We start from the raw sequence: 13,517 nt of genomic DNA, 5'->3' as shown, positions 1-13,517 counted from the left end.
CTCTTTTCTGCTCCCCTCCCCTCCCTCCTTACTTTCTTCCGCTTTCACTGCCCCTTTTCTGGTCCCAGCAATCACAGTCTTTGCAACAGACTCCCAGTTCGCCTCCCAGCCTCTTGTTTTCTTCCTAGACAGGAAGTGTTTTCCAAAGGACAAATATGATGATATTTCCTCCCTGCTTAAAACCTTTAGTGCTTATCTGGTTCAAACACTTCTATGATGTTAGAAGTTGGCTTTGATGGGCAGAGTGTCGTTGACAATAGGAAAGGGCATGAGGAGGGCTCCTCCACAGCTGGCAATGTTCTGTTCCTTACCTTGGGCAGTGGTTACATGGGTATTCATATTGTGATAATTTATTGAGCTATGCCATTATGATGCGTGCATTTTTTCTGTATGCATGCTATACTAAAATAAAAAATTTTTAAGTTGGTTCAGTGCTTAATGTCACCCTGCTGTGCTTTCCAAGGTGAGGGTGAGGAATGGCTTTGAATGCTGGGGAAGCGGACTGTTGGGATTCCTGAAGAGGGCCACTGAATCTTGTGGCAGTTTTGATGCAGAAGTATCAGAATCATGAGCCAATTTCAATGACTGCTGCTGTGGCAGATTTGTAGACTGATGTATGGTGCCATGGAACTGCAGAGTGCTGAGATAATGATGATTCCAAGAAGCCTCTAGAATCCTTTCCAGAGGTTATGCTTTGGTCCTGAGCAGAAGAATTAATCTTGGCCTTGTTTCCATCCAAGAAAGGCTGTGTTTCAGATGCAGGTTGGTTAGGCATGGGCTTGGAGAACCTCTTAGCAGGGTGTGAGATTGCTCTATAGGAAAGCTGGCCTGAAATTTGTGTTCAGGGCTACAGGGGACAAGAGGCCACAGGACCTGGGAAAGATGCCAGGCCTTCCCCAGTGGCAGGCTGGAAAAGTGTCCCTCAGAAGTGACCCTAATGGGTGGGTCAATACAGGGACCTTTCAGGAAACAGTGGAGTGGGGTGGGAGGAGGGTGCTGGCTTCCCACAGCTGGTCCCACGGAAAAGCTGAGGAAGTTTCAAGCTAAAGAAAGAATTGGTGTTCAGTGAGTTGTGGGAACAGGCAGAGAGGGAATGGCTCCCCTTGCCAACTGAGTCAGCAACTTACTGAACCTTTGCCATCATTGGACTTTTTGTTCTTTACATTTTAGGAGAAAAAACCTCTCTTGACAACCTGGGTCTATCTCTACTTAGCACTTTGCACATCACGTTGACGTTTACCTTCTCGTGAGTTGTCCTTCCTGGAGGCCTTGCCTGCCTTGATGGTAGAAATGGCCCTTTATGACATTGCACCCAGCCCCAGCACAGCGTCTGGCACCTTACAGTGTCAGTGAGTGTTTGTAGAACAATCAGAGGTGTGCAGGCCATCAGAGGGAGCGCTCACAGGCTGTACAACCACCCTGAGGAATAGGACTTGTCTTCCATAAAATTGAGGGACGTTTACGCGAGGCAGACGGCTCATCAGTGGTAGAACTGTGGGTTAAACCTTGGTCTCTCACCAAAGCCCTTTTCCTGAATCTCTGTGCTCTGCTGAGCCTCAGTTACACTATCCTAGTTATTTCCTGCTCAGCAATCCTATGGGTTGCTGACTTTTTATTCGGGGCAACTTAATCCTCTCATCAATGGATCCCAAATATTCCAAAGACCAGGTTCCCCACAAAGTATACAAATCTCTCTGAGACCTGGCCTCTGCCTGCACCTCTGGTTCCATCTCTAGCCATGTGACATCCTGAACTTCATGCATTAATCATGCTGAAACACCTGTCACTACTTGCATGGATCATGTGTCTTTGATGGGTTCCTCTGTCTAGAATTATAACTTTCCCATTATTATTGGCCTGGATAATTAAAAATAGATATTATGATGTTCTTGACTGCAAGCAGAAGAAAACCTACCCTCAAATGGCATAAAGAGTATTTATCATCTCATATAATAAGAAATTCTGGCCAGGCATGGTGCCCCATGCCTGTAATCCCAGCACTTTGGGAGGCCGAGGCAGGTGGATCACCTGAGATCAAGAGTTTGAGACCAGCCTGGCCAACAAGGTGAAACCCCATCTCTACTAAAAAGACAAAAATTAGGTGGCATGGTGGCATGTGCCTGTCATCCCAGCTACTCTGGAGGCTGAGGCAGGAGAATTGCTTCAACCTGGGAGGCGGAAGTTGCAGTGAGCTGAGATTGAGCCATTGCACTTTAGCCTGGGCAACACAGCAAGACCCTGTCTCTAAAAAAAAAAAAAGAAAGAAAGAAATCCCGAAGGAGGGGGAGGCTGCCAGTGCAGGCTGCCAGCTCCTGTCCTCTGTGATTCTCTCTGCTCTGCCCATCTCTAAATTGGTTTTCTCCTCAGGCTGGATCACTGCAGTTGTTTCAGTCTCACATCCAGACACATCAACATCCTGCACAGAAGAAAGATGGACTATTTCCTCCCAGAACCTTTAAACATATCACCTGTATGGCTCACTGGCTGGGACCTGATTACAGAGCCACACTCAACCAAAGGCAGTGGTATATAACTGACCTTAATTTAAACCAGTTGGGATGTACCCCAGGAGCGGGGAATTGGCGTATGCTGGGAAAAGGTGGGCATCTGAAAGAGTGGGACTGTCTGCTGGAAGGTCACAGGATTGGAGTGGATCTTAAATGGTCCCCAGCCCAGCCTTCCTAAGAAGGCTCCTCCAGCTAACATTTTAGCCTCCTCACTGCCGTAATTCTCATTTCTCCAGCCCTTTTCCCCATTGCCCTTCCACACAGTGCCCCTGTCACCTGACTGCACCTGCTTGCTGTCCTTCCCACACACCTCGCCTACCCACTTGCTCTGGTGCACTGCTTGCCCAGAAACATTGTCTTCTCTCTGACCAGTCCCCAAGCATTTCCTCGAGGAGGCCATGCCCCGATTAACCCCATCCCATGGGAGTCCCTCCCCTCATTCCACAATCCTCTATCCTGTGGAAGTCTCTCCATGTGATGCAGCTGCTGGTGCTTTGCTTGAAAACTTTCCAAGCTCCTAAGTCACTTCACATGCATTTCACAGGTAACTTTTTCTCCCAAACTTGTATGAGTTCCTAGACAAGGGTGATATTTTCTGATATCTTCTCCCACATCACACACACACACACACACACACACACACACACACACACACTCTTTATCTCTTCTGATTTCCACAATCACCCTGGGAGGGTAGGTAGCCAGTCAGTGCCACTCATTAACTAATGAACCAGGGTGCCCTCAGCCTCCCCTCCTGCTCTTGTCCTTGCTCCTCTGAATGTTCTGAAGGTTGCTGAAAGGCAGAACTCCAGTACTGAGGGCCAGAAAATCTTAGGAACAATCGCTCTTTGCGGCTAGGGTGTTACATCTCTAGGAATAATTTAAGCTCTGTCATGAACAAACCAGGCACTGTCACTCGGCCAGGATACAACAGAAGGAAACCAGAACCCACGGAGCACCTACTCTGTGCCAAGGGCTGGTTCCCTGCTTTAGTGGCTTGTCCCTTCCAAGGGTGCATTTGCCAGGGCTACCTCCTCTACTCGTCCTTTTGCACCTCTGCCTGGAGGGGTTCTGCATACCCTGCATGACTAAGCTCCAAAAGCACCCTTGGTGAAGCTTCACCTAAATCCCCCAGGAAAAGTTCATTTCCCACCTCCTCTGTTGTTACTCTTCAAGCAAACCCTTTGTGCAGCCCTAGCCCAGAATAAGAGAGTTTCTTACTTAACTGCCTGCCTCTACTGGTGTGTGGCAACCTTAAGCCCAGGCACCATTTTTTTTCCCTGAATCTTTGGGTTCCCTGAGGACAGTTCACATCTGTCAGGTAACAGGAGCTCAATAATTTCACCCCTGTGGCATTAAATTAAATTAATTATTGCTTAGCACAGCAGAAAGCAAGATTATGAAAAAGTGAAGATGCTACTTAACAAATACAATGATTCTTAAATATGTATTTCTCCCTTTTATTATGATTTAGGAATAAAAGAATGATAAAAAGGGAAGGAGATAGAATAAGTGGGGATTGATAAGGCCTTTCTCCCTCTTGAAATGACCTGCTTATTTAGAGCAGAAACTTTTCTATCCCATGGCCTAGCCTAGTACCTAGAGAAGAGGAAGAGATCCATAAACACTTGTTGAATGAATAAATGGTACATGGGTCAAGTTGTACTTTGGGATTGAATTCTGAGCCTTGACTGGGGTAGGGCAGGAGGAACCTGGAATCTAAGATGGGCTAGGGAAGCCCCCAGTAAGGGAATAATCATCTTTACCTTTTTAACCATTTTGCTCAGGGCCTGCCTGCAACTCAGGCCTGTGGTTGATCAACCAGCCCCATCCTCCTTTTATCCACCACCCCCAACCCATCCTGGGCTCAGTGCCTGCACATCCCATTTTAGGCCCTGGGCTGAGGCCTCAGGTCAAGTGGACGAGACCTGGTCTTCATGCATGCCAGCCTCCTGGCAAAAAATAAGCAAAGGCCCAAGGACCATATATCATAAATGAAGAGAATAAATGATTTGATAAAATATATTCTAGCTTCCTACTTTGACAAACATGCCTCAGCAAAATACGCAATATGTACAAAACTACAGTTTCTATGTGACTGAAATTCAGCCAAATATCAAAGATGACTGGATTAAATTATTCTTCCACATATCTTGGTGTTTGGTTGATGGACCAGTGATGTTGGGGTGTGTAATGAAATAAATACATACATCATTCAGAAACTATTACATATTCATCCATAGATTTTAGTTTTCATGTTTTTATTTTAGCAAAATCATAAATTATGTTGTTATATAATCAAGATGTTCATGTCGTATGTGTTCTATTGATGGTACTGATCTGGAGTTTAGAAAAATGTGATTGTACTCAAAATGTCCAAAGTTTTAACATATTTTATCATAAAGTGTAAATTAAACTAAAGGTAAACCATTTGAATGTATATTTTCATGTTTCCAAAAAAATGAATTTTCTTTGATTGTATGAAAATGTACCTATTAAAATTGAGTGAAATACTTTTATAATTAATGGATGTGAAAATTTTTAATCAAAATTACTTAAATAAAACGAAGTAAAATTCTAGTGTGTGAGATCCTTGTCATTGCCAGTGTGAAGAAGCATCACTTTTCATGCACTTATGTCTATGAACACGTCTATGTCTAGTGGTTCTCAATGGGTGGTTTTGCTTCCCAAGAGCATCGTCTGGATACATCTTTGGTTGACATAACTTGCTACTGGTATCCAGTGGATGGGGACCAGCGATGCTGCTAAACATTCTAGGTCAGCCCCACAGCAAAGAAGGAACCAGTCTAAAATGTCAATAGTGCTAAGGTTGAGAAACCCCGGCTACAAACACACACACACACAAACACACACACACACACGGATTTTATAAACCGTTTAATATTGCAAAAGTTTCCTTAACTGCCATAGAAATTGTTGTGAATTGTACACTAGTTTATGGGTAACTCCAGAATCACAAATGGGAACATGAAGAAAAGCAAGAAAATGGACATGCGATGTATACTGAATTTTGCAACAATCTATTGCATTCTTGGCTATGGGAGAGGAAGAATTTGACATGTTAACATATTTGTCTTTTCTTTCACCCAAGTGTTTCTGCTGATCAGTCACCTCCCCTTCCCCAGCTGACACACATTCTGAAATAATGTCCATCTCCAACACTGGAAACTCCACAACCCACAACTCTTGACATTCAGACATAGTCATCTTTTGTTTCAAGGACCTAAGAGATGTGGAGAAGCATTGTCCTGAGGCTGGAACGGTGCCATTTCCAATAGGGGGTGTTTAAGGTTCTGCATCATGCCATACCAGAGTTGAGCAGCAGATCCTGAGAGACAGAGGCACCCAGGTTTCCCCCCATACCTAGAGTTGGTGTTATGGGGGTGGGGCTGTCATGCGTGAGGCCCGGGGCTTCTCTGGTTGGAGTAAAAGGCAGCATGCTAAGAGGCCCCATGTCCCACTGTCAACCTTGGGCTCTGAGCAGGAGCCCGGGAGAGCTGGGAGGCTGTTCATATCAGATCATTAACAGTTTCCCAGCTCCTTTGCAGAACAGCATGCTGTTTGGCTGCCAAAATATTAGGATTGAAAGCAGCTGGCAAAAGTGTTCAGTGAGGAAGTGAGCCTGCTTGGAGAAGCAAGAGGAAAAATTCCTCTTAGTCTGTGACCTGAGGGAGAAACCTTGCTCTCAGACCCTCTTTGGGATGTTCTCAGTCAGACAGGTGGGCACTCCCTTTGACCCCAAGACGCTGAGGCTCCTTTGAAGCAGGTGGGCTCTGGGCCCAGTGCTGACTGCACATCCTTTCTGGAGCAGCAGAACCGAGGAGACCCTGTCACTGCCCTGCAGAAATTCACAGCCTAATAGTAAATTTATTCTCAGCATTTGTTTAATGAGCTTGCAAAATAAAGAGAATTAGATGGAGAAAACCCCTGCAACCTAACCTCAGTTGCTATTTCTAAAGAGGTAGGCCAAAGGGGTAATTCAATGGCAGCAACTGTGCAGGTGAGCGCTCAAAGGAGAGACTGAAGACAATGGGTTCACTAATACGTCTTCCTTGCATGTGTTTATGAGCTCCTTCACACGAGTCTCAGTTGATCCTCACAGCAACCTTAGCACAGGTGGGTTTCATATTTCCATTTTACAGACAGGAAAATTACCTTTGAAGATGGAATAACTTGCCTAAGGAGGCACAGACAGTAGGTGGCAGAACCAAGAGTGCAATTGGGTCTTTGAACTCTAAGAACAATGCACTTTCCAGTGACATCAGCGTTTCAGGGCCTATGGACACCAACAGTTTCAGTTATTGTAAGGAGTCTGTGATCCCAAACGTGCAGTAAGCACCATCTGTAGCCTCCATCACTAGATAAGTGACCATTATCATGTAAGGAGGGCCTGAATGTTTTGACACCGATACAGAGTTCTGCAGAAGAGCTTGGGAAGCCCTATATTGCCCCATGTGGCATCAAAGATCTTCTGGCAGAGATGGGGCCTGCTTTAGCATTGGGGACACTGGCCACAAAAATTCCTCAGAGTGAGATAACTGGGACTGTGTCACCAACACTTGGTTTATGTTTCATGGTGCGCAATAGACTTATGATTCAAAGAGAGAGCCCTACACACAGTATACAGTAGGTGCTCAAAGATTTTATCAACGGACTCCTTGCTGGCTGAATCTGAGAAGGGGAGAAGCCAAGTGCCATAGGGAAAACCAGCCTCCCGATGGTGATTAGAGTGGGGAAATCAGCCATCGAATCCCCTTACCCATTAGGGAAAAAGGAATGGAAACAAACAGCAAAAGCGTTTAGCACACTGTTAAACACTGGAAAGCTGTTGCTTTTGAAATAATAACAACCGTGCAATCTCATTAGAGGTTCTAATGGGAACAGAAAAGAAATGCTTACGGCTAATTTTCTTTCTGTGCCTATAATTAGTGGCATATTTTTAAAGCCCTGAGTAGGCTGTTGAATCTTGTTCAATCACTGCTAGTTCATTCATTCATTCATTTATTCATTCATTCATTCAGCAAATGTTCACTGAGTTCCTATTTTAGGCTAGGCACTGATCCAGGTTTTAGGGGTATAACAATGAACAAAGCAGACAAAAGACGCTGCCTCATGGAGTTTACACTCTAGACAGCAAATGAAAGGTACACTACATAGTGTATCAGATGGTGGCAAGTGTTATAGAGACAATGAGGCAAGGAAAGGGGACGTGGGGCAAAAAGCAACTTTAAACAGGATGATCAGGGAAAGCCTCATTGAGAAGGTGACGTTTGTGCAAAAATCTGGGGATATGAGAGAGCAGCCAGACACGTATCTGAGGTAGAACATACCTGGTGTGTTCTAGGTCAGCCAGGAAGTCATTATGGAAAGAGCAGAGTGAGAAGGCAGAGAGAAGTAGGATGAGGGTGGAGAAAGAAACAGAGACCCAGATTATACAGATTCTTATGGGCTTTTGGAAAGACATGGGCCTTTATTCTGAGTAAGATGGGAAGGAGTGACATTATCTGATTTGCATTTTAGCAGGTTGCCCTGGTTACTGTGTTGAGAGTAAATGTGGAGAGTCAAGAGTGGGATTAAAGAGACTAGTTTGGAGGAAAAAATCCAGGAGTGAGATGATGGTGACCTGGACCAGGATGGTAGCAGTGGAGGTGGTGAGAAGTGACTGGATTTTGGATGTATTATGAAGGTGGAAGAGACAACATTTGCTAATATATTAAATGCAGAGTGAAAGGGAAAGATTCCTCAAGGGTGATACCCAGGTTTTGAACCTTAGCAATGGTAAGAATGCCGTTGCCACTAACTGATATGAGGAAGGCAGTGGTGGGAACATGGGTCTGGGAAAGAGGAAGTTTAATTTTGATTCAGTTTGATTCATATGATACGTCTATCAATTTATAATTTATCTATCTATATATCTGAAATTCAAGGAAGAGATTCATATTTACAGAGGAAAAGAGAGCAGAGAATGGAGCCCTGGGGATCAGAGCAGGTTTTAATCAGCAAAAGGAGGCAGCAACTGTGCAGCCTGTGATGTAGCTGGAAACCAGGATTGTGTAGACTACTGAGAGTCAAGTGAAGGAAACATTTTAAGAAGTGTCAGCTATTTCAGTTGCATTGAAGGCTGCTGAGAGGTTGAGCAAGATGAGGACTGAGAATTGATCATTGGACTAGTAACATGGAGGTCAGCAATGAGCTGGATAAGAACAATTTCAATGGACCAGGGTAGGGTGACAGCTGACTACTGAGGTTTAAAGAAAACAGGAGGAAATGTAATCAATGAATATAGACAATTCTTTCGAGTTTTGTTGCAAAAGCAGGTGTAGAAAGGAGGAAGTATAGCTGGAGGGGGCTGTCACTCAAGAGAGAATTTTTTTTTCTTTTTTTTTTTTTGAGACAGAGGCTCACACTGTCACCCAGGTTGGAGTGCAATGGCACGATCTCAGCTCACTGCAACCTCGGCCTCCCAGGTTCAAGCAATTCTCCTGTCTCAGCCTCCCGAATAGCTGGGATTACAGGCACCCGCCACCAGGCCCGGCTAATTATATTTTTGGATTTTTAGTAGACACAGGGTTTCACTATGTTGGCCAGGCTGGTCTCAAACTCCTGACCTCATGATCTGCCCGCCTTAGCTTCCCAAAGTGCTGGGATTACAGGCATGAGTAACCGTGCCCTGCCGAGAATTTTTCTTAATGTTGGCAATATTATAGCATTTTTATATGCTGATGGGATGATCCAATAGCAAGGGAAATTGATGATGTGAGATACAGAGGGAAGACTTGTGGAGAAATGTTGAGTAGGCAAAAGGAGATTGGACCTGCAGCACGAGTGCAGAGGCTGGCCTTAGAGAGGAGCACAGGTGAGTCATCTGTAACAACAGCAGAGGAAGCCAAATTTATACGCACAGACGCAGGTAGGAGGTAGAAGCAATAGTGGGAGAGTATGGAAGATGTCTTCTTATTGCTTTCATTTTCTCAATGAAATAGGAAGCAAGACCATGGGCTGAAAGTGAGGGCAGGGGAAAGGCATTGGAGCTACGAGAAGAGACATCCTTCCCAAGGCTATTGTGAGCGTGAAATAATATGACACAAATCCAAGGCCTGGCACATAGGAGGAGGTACTTAGAAATGTGAGTGCCTTCCCCTTCAATTGAAAGGAATTTTTCTACTGTCTTTGTCATTGTTGTTCATAGGAATGTTTTATTTATTTGTTTGTTTATTTTTTGCGACAGGGTCTCACTCTGTTACCCAGGCTGAAGTGCAGTGGCGTGATCACAGCTCACTGCCTCCTCAAACTTCTAGACTCAAGTGATTCTCCTGCCTCAGCTTCCTGGATAGCTAGGACTACAGGCATGCGCCACCATGCCCAGCTAATTTTAAAATTTTTTGTAATAATGGGGTCTCAGCTGTATTGCCCAGGCTGATCTTGGACTCCTGGCCTCAAAGCAGTCCTTCTGTGTTGGCCTCCCAAAGTGCTTGGATCACAGACATGAAGCACCATATCCAGCCTCAGCCTTATTTCTTAAATTATATGTGTTGTTTTTATTATGATTGTTATATTTATTTCCCAGTATATGAAATTATGGCAAATGCAGAAAAGCATAAAGAAAAAAATCACTGATACCATTTCCACAAAGGAAACAGCTATTAAGTTTGATGTGTATCCTTTCAACCCCTTTTTCTACAAACATATGTTATATAGATACTTTTAAAATATTTCCTTTTAATTTTACATTGTATTTGACTATTTTCCCACATCATTAGGTAGTGTCCAAAAATATATTTTTAATGTCAACACAATATTTCATCATGTAGATGGTACATTTATTTTAGACTTTTCTACTTTGAACATCAAAGTCAATTTTTCACATCTATAACTAACACCGCAATGGACATCCTTACAGAAATCTTTATACTGTGATGAGTTTTTGAAAATAAACCTGTAGAAATGGAATTACTGAACCAAAGGGTAGAGACACTTTTAAGGCTTTAAGGCTCTTGATAAATGTTACCAAACTGCCTCCCTGCCGATGTGTGCTTCTCCTGCAGCATGAGAGTGCCCTGACATGATCATTTGAAAAAACTTCACCAAGTCAGTATCAATTCTTGTTTTGATTTGTATTTCCTTGATGACATGAATGTAAACCTTTTTCCATATGTTTACTTCATTTGCATTTTTCTGGAATGCCTCTCTGCCAGGGAGCTTAGCTTGAAGAAAAGTCTCTCAGTGGAAATGTTTTTGAACCTGCTGGAGTTGTCTGGGCTGAGCCCTTCTGGGACACTCCCCTGCACAAGGAACCCCAGCTCCAGAAAGCATGTGTGAAGGACTGTGACAAAATCCTTTGGCTAGATGACTCCTTTCCTTGTTCTTCAGGAGCCTCTTCCAGCCCCTTCTTGCCCCTAGATGGCACCTCCATATCAGGGTGACTTCGGTTACTTCTGTTTGGAATGCCAAATCCTGGAGACCAAAAGTCCTTTTCAGTATTCCACAAAGAGAGGATTTCATCCCATCCGTGACCTGGAAACAGGAGCTGTCAGGGGAGCAGGGATGAATCTAAAAAGGGGCCGTGAGCTGTTGTCTCCTCTACCTTGCTACATAGGGCCTGAGCCTCCACTGGTTTCAAAATTAAATGTTCCTTCTCACTCAATGGAAGGAAACTGAAAGTACTGCATCGGTAGCACTGGGTATGTAAAAATGCTTCTCCCCAACGTATCTTTAACACTCATTTTATTTGGTTGAAACCCAACTTGTCCTTTTTTATCCAGAGCATCAGAGACCTTCTGAGCAGAGGCTTTAGCCAAAAAAGGAAGATATTCCGGCAAATTTCTAGGGGTAGAAAAATTCCCTTTTCAAGCAGCTTATTTTGTTAGAGATGCTTTCATTCTTGCTCTGCCTCTTTTCACACATGCACATGCACACATATACACACACACCACCATCACCACCATCACTACCACCACATTCATTCCTCCACACTCACCACACACTACACAACACACACCACACACACACAACACACACTGCACAACATGCACATGCACACACACACTACACAATAGACACATGCTCATCCATAGAACCCAGACCCCACTGTACATGCACACACCATACACACACAACACACTTGACCTGCATAACACATAGCACATTTGTACATCACACACCGTACCACACATACACACACCCCTCACACCCAGACCACATCACACTGCACATGCACACACACACACCATACTCACACACAAAACACACTTAACCCACACAGCAACTCATACCACATCTCACACACAATGCATGTCCACACACACAGACACCATCACACACTTGACCTGCATAGCACGCCCACATGACATCACACACACACCGTATTACACACAGACACACTCGCCACATCACTACCACCACATCCATAGCCCCCACCACATACACACATCCCTTTTCCCCCAGCCTCTCCCCCATCCCAGCCCTCCACCCTTGCGCTTTAAAAGACAGATGTGGTTCCGTGATTTCCCTGAAAACGAGAGGGATATACACTGCCCTGGCTATTTTTCCTGTCCCAACAGGCACCGAAGCAGCCCAGACGTCTTTCTTCCTACTTGTGAAGGGTGGGAGGAAGAGGCAGAATATGCACAAGCCAGGGTTCTGGGATGGATCAGAGCATTAATTAAAAATTAGTGAGTCGTTCGTGAGTCAATCACTTCAGACCAGAACAAGCCTTAGACTGAGACCTTCTCCCTGATTGCTCATTAAGATGGCTCATGGAACTGGCAATCTGGAATAAATTGAGTCCAGGGCAGATGGTCAGAGCTAGACAATAAGAAACTCGAAGCATCCACCCTTCTAATTTTCCTCCACATTCCTCATATAAAGACAAAGAAATTTAAAAAATAAAGTCTCAGAGGGATGAAGGAGCTCCAACCATCCAGCTCTGCTAATTAGAAAGAGCAAATCTAATAAAGGTTGATCATCAACTTTATGAATTATCTATAGTCAAATTTTTATGCTGCAGTAGTTTCCCCATTCCCACCCCTCCTTCAGAGTCACTCTCCTCTCCCACCTAGCCAGAGTAGTCTCGGAGATCATGGCTATTTTTAATACCTGCCTGGAAAAACATAACTCAGAAAGCAATTCTGCTACAAACTTTCCTGATTAGGCCATCCACAGCCAAGTCCAAGTGACTCCCTGAGCACCTGTACATTGGTGCTATCCATCCCACTCTGTCCTTCCATCAGCTCAGATGCTTGAAAACTATTCCCTCTTGCCTAGAGGTGTCAAGTTTGAGTTATTAGTACTCAGTTATTTCAACCGTTGAAACATTTCCAAGTGGCAGTAAAGGTGGTAGATCATGGTGGTTAAGATCTTGGGCTCTGGATTCAGTCTATGCTTGGATCCTGGCTAGAACACTGGGCCATTGACCCTGAGCCTAAGGTCTCTCATGTATAAAATGGACAATAGGATTCCCTTCATAGAGAAGGTGGAGAGGAGTAAATGAAGTGATGCACAGTGCCTGACGCATAGCAAGGCTGCAATAAATGCAGCTACTATTATTATGAAGGCCCCCAAAATACCTGATAGATGAGCTCATTGTTCTAGAACGTTTTGTTGCTCTGATAGTGCCCTGCAACCGGAAACACAGAGGGGAGATTTCAGCAGCTTATTTTCAAAAAGACGAACTGCTGTTTCTTAATTGTAGTGAGAAAACAGCAGGCTAGTCGAGAGTTTTACTCCACGTGTTCTCAGCATCAGTGATGAGGTCATCATAGTGAGTGACCACATTGTAATCATGTCCTTGCCCTTCCCGTAGTCACCCTCATGAAACCCCCTTGTCTATTTCGCTTGTTCGCCCATTTGGAAAGAGGTCTCCTTCTCCTTTGTATGAAATTGGCAAGTTATTCTTAGAGTAATAATACCTATTATTACCAGCCAATCTCTCTTTCAATAATAAATTATTATTATATACTTGGCTAAAAAACCCTTTGCTCTTGCAATTTG

The sequence above is a fragment of the Rhinopithecus bieti genome, unplaced genomic scaffold (genome assembly GCF_001698545.2).
Source record: "Rhinopithecus bieti isolate Rb0 unplaced genomic scaffold, ASM169854v2 scaffold_3040, whole genome shotgun sequence".
Lineage (NCBI taxonomy): Eukaryota > Metazoa > Chordata > Mammalia > Primates > Cercopithecidae > Rhinopithecus > Rhinopithecus bieti.
The sequence above is the reverse complement of the archived record's forward strand: the minus strand, read 5'-3'. Positions refer to the sequence as shown.